The following is a 7,099-nucleotide window of genomic DNA, read 5'->3' on the forward strand; positions in this document are numbered from 1 at the left end:
GTTCAGTCGGTTGAGCATCCAACTTCGGCTCAGGTCATGATCTCCCGGTTGGTGAGTTTGAGCCCGCGTCAGGCTCTGTCAACACAGAGCCAGGAATCTGCTTCGGATTCTGTGTCTCCCTCTCTCTGCCCCTCCCCCACTTGTGCACGCACGCGCGCGTGCTCTCTCTCGCTCTCAAAGATAGATAAACATAATAAAAAACCCAACTCGTTGACCACTTACTTAGGACTTTTACATTCCACCCTAACTATGTCTTGATTACAGAATATAAAAATACAATTTATAAAAGCAATCCGATGAGTATCCCTGTAGGGGGGGGCGGGGCGGGGCTGGCTGACTTGGGGGTTCAATCTAGAGAATTCTGGTTGGGCTGTTTCCCGGGGATATCCCTGATGCCAACCTACAAAGTATTCTATTCTTGGCCCTTTAGACTCTAAGATAAAGGACAGAACTAATACAAAGAGAAAGAAAGCAACTTGGAGAAAACAAAGACTATGCAGGGAGAAGAGACTGAGAACGAACAGGAAATGAAATAACAACACTAACAAAATACTCATCATTAATGTATCCAGAGACTGAGGGAATGAACTCTGGCATGTCCTACCTGGAAAGGTGAGTCCTGACCTCGCAGTCATGGGAATCCAGAGCAGGAAGGAGCCTGGGGGTGATGGTGGGTAGAGGGCGGGGCTTCCTACAGTCAGGAGGTGGACTTCAAAAAATCCTTCTAGTTGGGGGCAGAACTGCCCCCTCATCATGCTGTGGCCTCCCGTTCAGAGACCCTGTGTTTTATCCTCTTTGGAGAAGAAACCTCCAGCCTTTGTCAGGGCGGGGGAGGGGCGGCCGCTGGGCTGTGCCGAGTGGGAGAAGGAAATCTGAGAATTAAGGCCCTTCTTACACCAATCCTCCTGTCTTGGGCCCTAGCTCTACTCCCATTTCCGGAGGGCACTTAGTCCACTAACTCTGGAGACTTTGGGGGGGTTGTGGGGTTGGCTGGGGAGATTCTTGCCTTTCTCACTCCCAGAGTGGGGCTCGCTTCCGGTGCACGGTCACGAGGGTGCTAAATCAGTTATCACAGGCTCATCTGCCTTCCAGACTCAGAATTCTGTTGCTGTGGTCTCCTTTCCAATGTATCCGTTTTTGCTGATTGGTACTGTAGAGGGCAGAATAATGCTCCCCCGCCCCAATGTCTGTGTCCTAATCCCCAGACCCTGTGAGTATGTTACCTTACCTGGCCAGAAAGGGCTTTACAAGATGTGATTAAGGTTAAGGACCTTGGCACGAAGGGAGGATCCTGGATTATTCAGGTGAGCCCAACCTAATCACATGAAGCAGGAGAAGCAGCAAAACCTTTCTTTCCCGGCTGTGATCAGAGAAAGAGAAAGCGGGACCAGAGAGATGCTACCGGCTTGTGGGAGGGAGGGGGCCACAAGCCAGGGAGTGTAGGGCACCTCAGAAAAGACTGGGGGATGGATTCTCTCCCCTCAAACTTTCAGGAAGTTCTTCCAGAAAGAGCTCCCTGGGACAGCCTTGTCAACACCTTGATTTTAGCCCAGAGAGACGTGTGCTGGGCTTCTGACATACAGGATGAGATAGGAGATGCGTTTGGTCTTAAACAACCAAGTTCGTGGCGATTCGTTATGGCAGCAAACCCAGGACTAATAGGTGCACTTTGAAGAATCCACTCGCTTCCTTTCAGTGGGGTTTCGGAGAAGTTCGGTGTGTGTCTTCAATTCGCCGTCTTACCCGGGTGTCTCCGCTCCCGCCAGCTTTTGTCTCCACCCCTTCGTGAAACGTTCTTGGCGAAGTCACTTTCGACCTCCGTGTTGCTGAATTCTCATTCTCATTTTCCTTGACCGTTTGGCATTTTTGAGATGAGTTGCCCATTCTCACTCCTCCTTGAGATGCTCTTCTCTTGGCCACGGGGACCGCAGCACACGGCTACCAATGCCACCTTTCTGCTGATGTCTCTGACGGTCTGTCACCAGCCAAGAGTCTCCTCCTTCGAGCCCCAGACTTCCGGAATCAAGCCCTCACTTGACATCATCCCTTGGGCAGCTCACGTGCTTCTCAAATTGAAAACACCTGTGGCAGAAGTCTCACCACACCTCCCCTCCCTTGGGTCTTCCCATCATTCCCATGCATTTCTCCAACCCCAAAACCTCAGGTTCGTCCCACATCCCTTTCTTGCTTTCCCCACCAGCAAATCCTGTCTCCCGAATATATCTAGAAGCCGTCTGCTTCCCCATCTCCAAGGCCGCCGCCACGGCCCCTCCGTCATCACCATGACCTGCCCACTGGTACCCCGCGTCCACTCTGGCCCAGCTGCCATTGATTCTCTCCAGAGCTTCTTGAGAGATCGTTTAAAATGTCAATCGGATGATATGTCGTCCTCCACTTAAAAGCCTCTGGAGGTGTCCCAATCCTGTCCAGGATAAAATCCATTCCCTTACCACCGCCCACGCCTGTGTCATTTAGCCCGTTCCTCACCTCATGTCACTCCCCCCCCCACCCCCCGCCCATTTGCTCCGCTTGAGCCGCGCTGACCTGATATGTCCCCACACTCCCCTACCTCTGGTCTGCCCCTGGGCCTTGGCACGTCTGTTCTCCGGGCCTGGGATGCTCCTACCCCCACTCTGCCCAGCTACCTCTCATTCTTTAGATCTCAGATGAAATGTCCCTACCTCCCCTGTTCACCTTATGCAAAGGGGGTGTCTCCCCCCATCCCTCTGGTCATTTCCTTAACAGTGGATTTAGATCATAGTTGTGTGTCTGTTTAATCATGTCTTCTTTGGCTCCCCCATTGGATATAAGCAGGACGGGCACACAGGTCGTATCTTCACCTTCCGATGTCTAGTGGAATTTGTGGAATGAATGAATGAACGAATGATCGCCCGAACAGACACGCCGCGCACCTGTTATACGCCAGGCGCTTCGACATATTTCAAATTTTTCATTTCCACAGCCCTGTGAGGTTGTCACAGCTGGGCTACATATCCCAGGGGTTTGGTTTGGTTTGGTTTGGTTTTTGCAATTAGCTGTTCTGGCCAATAAGTGCGGGCCGAGGCAGAATAGGCCACTTCCGGCTTTGGCTCAGGAAACCTCACATGTGATTCCTGTTCTCTTTCTTCTCTGTCTGCCAGTGGTTGCAGGGGATCCGGCGGTGGAGGCTGAAGCCCTGGGTGACGGCCGAGTGAGTCACACGTTGGGAGAAGCCCGGGTCCCCGAAAGACTGAGGGGAGCATGGTCTCCACGACACCCCGACCCCTCTGGAGCTTTGCATAGGCAGGAGCTGGCCTCTGCCACATCCAGCCACCGCGATTTCCAGGCTTACTTGTTACAACGGCTAGCCTCGCCTTAATTGATACATCAAAGCGTCCCACGGAGGTGGCTTTGAGGCTTTTGCTGACAATGCCTGAGAAAATCCAACTTCAATTTCACAGAGGCCCACGGAGGGTTACAGAGAAGCGGGGAGGAGAATCGGCAGGACCCAGGGCTGCTAAGTATGCCTGTGGTTATTGGGAGTGAATCCTGGTGCCTTCCAGGGGGCTGGAGGAGGGGTGAGAGGGGCAGGGGGGCAGGGGGGGACACCTTCTCTAAGCCCCTAAGGCGACCCCACCAAACCTCACTGCCCACTGCCCCTCCTACAGTAGGAAAGAAATATTCCAGAGCCTTCCTCCCACTCACTCCAGCCCGCAGCCTGGGTGTCCACATCACTCAGTATTTTTAGCTTCACCACCTGGCACCTGTGGTCACTGTCTGCCCAGCCTGGCGGTGTCCCCTCTCCGGGCCTTAAAGGGCAAGCAGCCACCAGCTGGCAAGGAGACTGGCTTCTGCAAACGCCGTATCCCCAGGGCAGGAGACAGAGGGCAGTCCCCCGCGTTGGAGGGTGCCGACATTTGGAGGCGGGAGATGGGAGGAGGAAGGGACAGCAGGATCTCACTGGTGCCTGTCTGTAAGGCCTGTTTTATCTCATTCTAGAGTTTCCCAAAGAGTGGTGTGCTCAAGTTGGTCCCCTGGGCCCTGGCCACAACACCACACCGGTCCCCTCTCAGACCCGAGGCCGCCAAGTCTCCAGGGCAGGGCCCGGGAGTGTGTGTTTTTTAACCACCCACTCCGAGGACTCTGGTACCCTATGTCCTCATATCATCATTCGTTCGACAAGCATTCTGAGCCCCCACCATGAAAATAACGCTTCTCTCTGAAGTCCATTGCTGTGGGACTCACCTAGGGTCGCACTGAGTCTCCAGCTTGGGCCCTCCCCATTGTTCACTCCACCACCTACGGATTAAGTCCTGGGCTCAGCAGTCAAGGCCCCTTGTGATCTGGCCCCCTGGACCCGGCCAGCCTCCTCTCCCCGATCCCCCTTTTTTCTCGGATGACTGAGCTCCTCCCGTTCCCACTGCCTGTGATGCCCTCTCCTCAACGTCACTCGGCACCTGGGGGAGGACCCCAGGGTCTCCTGCGGCCCCTGCAGGCAGAGGTGGTCCCCCTTCCCTTCTGACTCCCTGAGCACAGTGCACCCACCCTCAGCAGGGCGCCCATCATTCTGCCAAGCTGATCTGTTTGCGTGTCTGTCTCCCCTAGCAGGCTGTGACCCCGCCAGGGCTGGGGCTGACTGATGGACTGACAGCCATGGCAGGGAATATCTCCCATTCCACAGATGAGGACACAGAGGCCACAGAAGGAAAATTATAGCCTGGGGTCCAACAGAGAAATTCAGGGAGGAACCTGGTCCAGGCTGCAGGAGCCCACACCCTCGCCCTCCTGAAAGGAGCCCGGAAGGGGCACCTGGGTCGACCCTCAGCCCGCCCTTCTCCCCACCCAGGGTACTGCTGACTCAGGCAGCGATGGAGGCGTGGGCGGGCTGGGCCGGAGCAGAGGTGACCCCTGTGTCCCCTGCAGACTCTCCATCCATTCCCGGAGTCTGTGGTCACAGCTTGGGTAATGCACTTGGCTGGAGCCCGGGTTTCCCTGCAGGTGGGGGCGGGGAGAGCTGGCAAAAGGGACAATGGCCCTTGGGGCAGGAGCCCTCACCGGGGCATAGCGCACAACCCTTTTCCTACAGGTACATCGAACTTGCACCCACTCCCACAAACATGTATGCACATGCACAATCACACACACGCCCCCAAATGCCCAGTCACACAGCCACGCCAACCTTCGTTCTCACCCCTTCGCCGCGCCCTCCCTTTTCCGCACACACACACCCAAGCATATATGTATATATATATATATATATATACACACACACGCAGACATCTTCACTTAGTAATTCAACAAAGACTGAACATTATCAGGTGTCAGTGCATTGCAGGGAGGAAAGGTGGCTCTCAGCTCAGGGTGGGGCAGGGGCTTCCTGGAGGGCTTCCTGGAGGGCTTCCTGGAGGAGGAGGCATTGCCACTGGGCCTGGACGGTGGGGAGCCCGGGAAAGGGAAGCCTGGGCAGTTTTCCCTGGGGGGGTGACTCTAGGGGAGCAGAGCACAATGAGGTGGGTGCGGTCGGCCCAACCACACAGGCCTTGAACACCCCGCCAAACGCTGACTTCATCCTGTGGGAGTGGGGAGCCACGGAGGGCTCTGAGCAGGGGGTCAGGCCCGCAGCGGGAGAGGACAGGAAAGTCACTGCGGGGCCAGAGCGGGAGAGCCAGGGCGGAAGCTGTGGTGAGAACCAGGTGAGGACCTGTCTGGCTCAGGGAGGTGACAGAGGGTGGTAGGCAGTGGACAGAGAGTCCAGAGCAGGTCTGCGGGGCCCTGGGGGGCCGAGCCCCTCGTCCTCGCCCTGTCTCTCCCCCCCACCCACCCCCGCCCCAGCACTGACCTCTGCAGTGGGACCTCTTCCAGAAGCTCCTCCTCCTCCTCCTTGTGGAAGCACACGAAGCAAAAGGCTGGGACATCCTCGGTCCCACAGCCCAGGGGCCAGGCTGGTGGCAGCTCCAGGACGGGGCAGGGGTGGCTGCTGGTGGCCTCGGCAGCATCGTCCCCGGCCTGGGCAGGGGTGCCCGAGCCAGAGCGCTCCAGGGTCAGCAGCCGGTTGGCCTCGGGGCCCTGCGCCTGCCCACCTGCCACCTGTGCCTTTTCGCTCAGGTTACCCGTCGCCTCGGTGGGTGGGAGAGCCTGTGGCTCCGTCCGATGGGAACGCCCGTCCTGCCCCGCAGGGCTGGGCCCGGCCAAGTGGCTTCCGGCCGGAGCCTGGGCTCAGAGGTGGCTTGCTGGGAGACAAAGGTCCGGCAGGGCCCCTCGCTGCCCCTCGCGGAGCCCTCGGCTCCCCGGCCACCCGCTGTGCTGCCGCCTGTCAGAGCCGGGACCGGGAGGGCAGGCTGGCGGACGCCCTGTCCGTCTGTTCATCTGTCTGTCCAGACGCCGTCTCCTCCCTGTCCAGACGGCAGCAGAGGTGGCTTCCCTGAGAAAGTTTGTTCTTCCCTCCTGGGGTGGGTGGCGTGGGTGGCCTCCAGGACAGAGGATCGGGACCCGAGGCTCCAGGGGGGGCGAGGCCCGCGAGAGGCTGGCACGGCACCCACGCCGGCCCCAAGAAAACTTCTGGCCCTCGGAGTCCTGGCTCTGGCTCCGGCTTCTGCCCGGAGCTCACCTCCCTCCGCTGCCTGCTCCCTGCTCCCTCCGACTCCAGTGGCTGCTCTGGCAGACCGCTTGGCTTGGCTGTGGGTATTAATAGCTCCACATTCACGCTGAGAAGCCTGGAGGTTAACTCCTTCCCTGCCAGAGCTGGGGAGGCCGCCGGGGCGGGGCAGGCGTGGGGAGGGGGGGGGACAGAAGAAAAGGCGGCGCCTCAGTTCCGCCCCCACCTGAGCCTGGCTCGCTTCTCGCTTCTCGGCAGGACCCTCTCAGATGCCTCCACCTCCTGCCCACGAGTCTCGGTGCAGCACGGGGCCATTGGGATCTCGGTCAGCGTGCCTGGGCCACCTGCACCCTCCATACGCCCCTCCTCCGGGGAGCCAGGGGGGACTGGGGGCTCCGGACAGCACCCCTGCGATGGACGGGGCTCTGAGCTGAAGGGAGTATCTCCGGGACTCCTCCGCTCACACATCCACCCCTCAAGCCACTGGATCCTCCCGCCCCATTCCCTGAACAGCCACCATCTCTG

The 7,099-nt window shown here is 58.3% G+C and overlaps 1 protein-coding gene across 1 annotated transcript in view; it reads right to left on the reverse strand.

Moving 5' to 3' along the window:
* Nucleotides 1–6,619, reverse strand: part of SBK1 (SH3 domain binding kinase 1) — a 47,753-nt gene extending 41,134 nt beyond the window's left edge. The window contains exon 1 of the mRNA XM_058711734.1: nt 5,819–6,619. The gene's annotated coding sequence lies outside the window, so the exon portion shown is untranslated. The remainder of the gene's footprint in view (nt 1–5,818) is intronic.
* Between the last annotated feature and the right edge of the window lie 480 nt (nt 6,620–7,099).

Source organism: Neofelis nebulosa, chromosome 18, assembly GCF_028018385.1.
Source record: "Neofelis nebulosa isolate mNeoNeb1 chromosome 18, mNeoNeb1.pri, whole genome shotgun sequence".
NCBI classification, from domain to species: domain Eukaryota; kingdom Metazoa; phylum Chordata; class Mammalia; order Carnivora; family Felidae; genus Neofelis; species Neofelis nebulosa.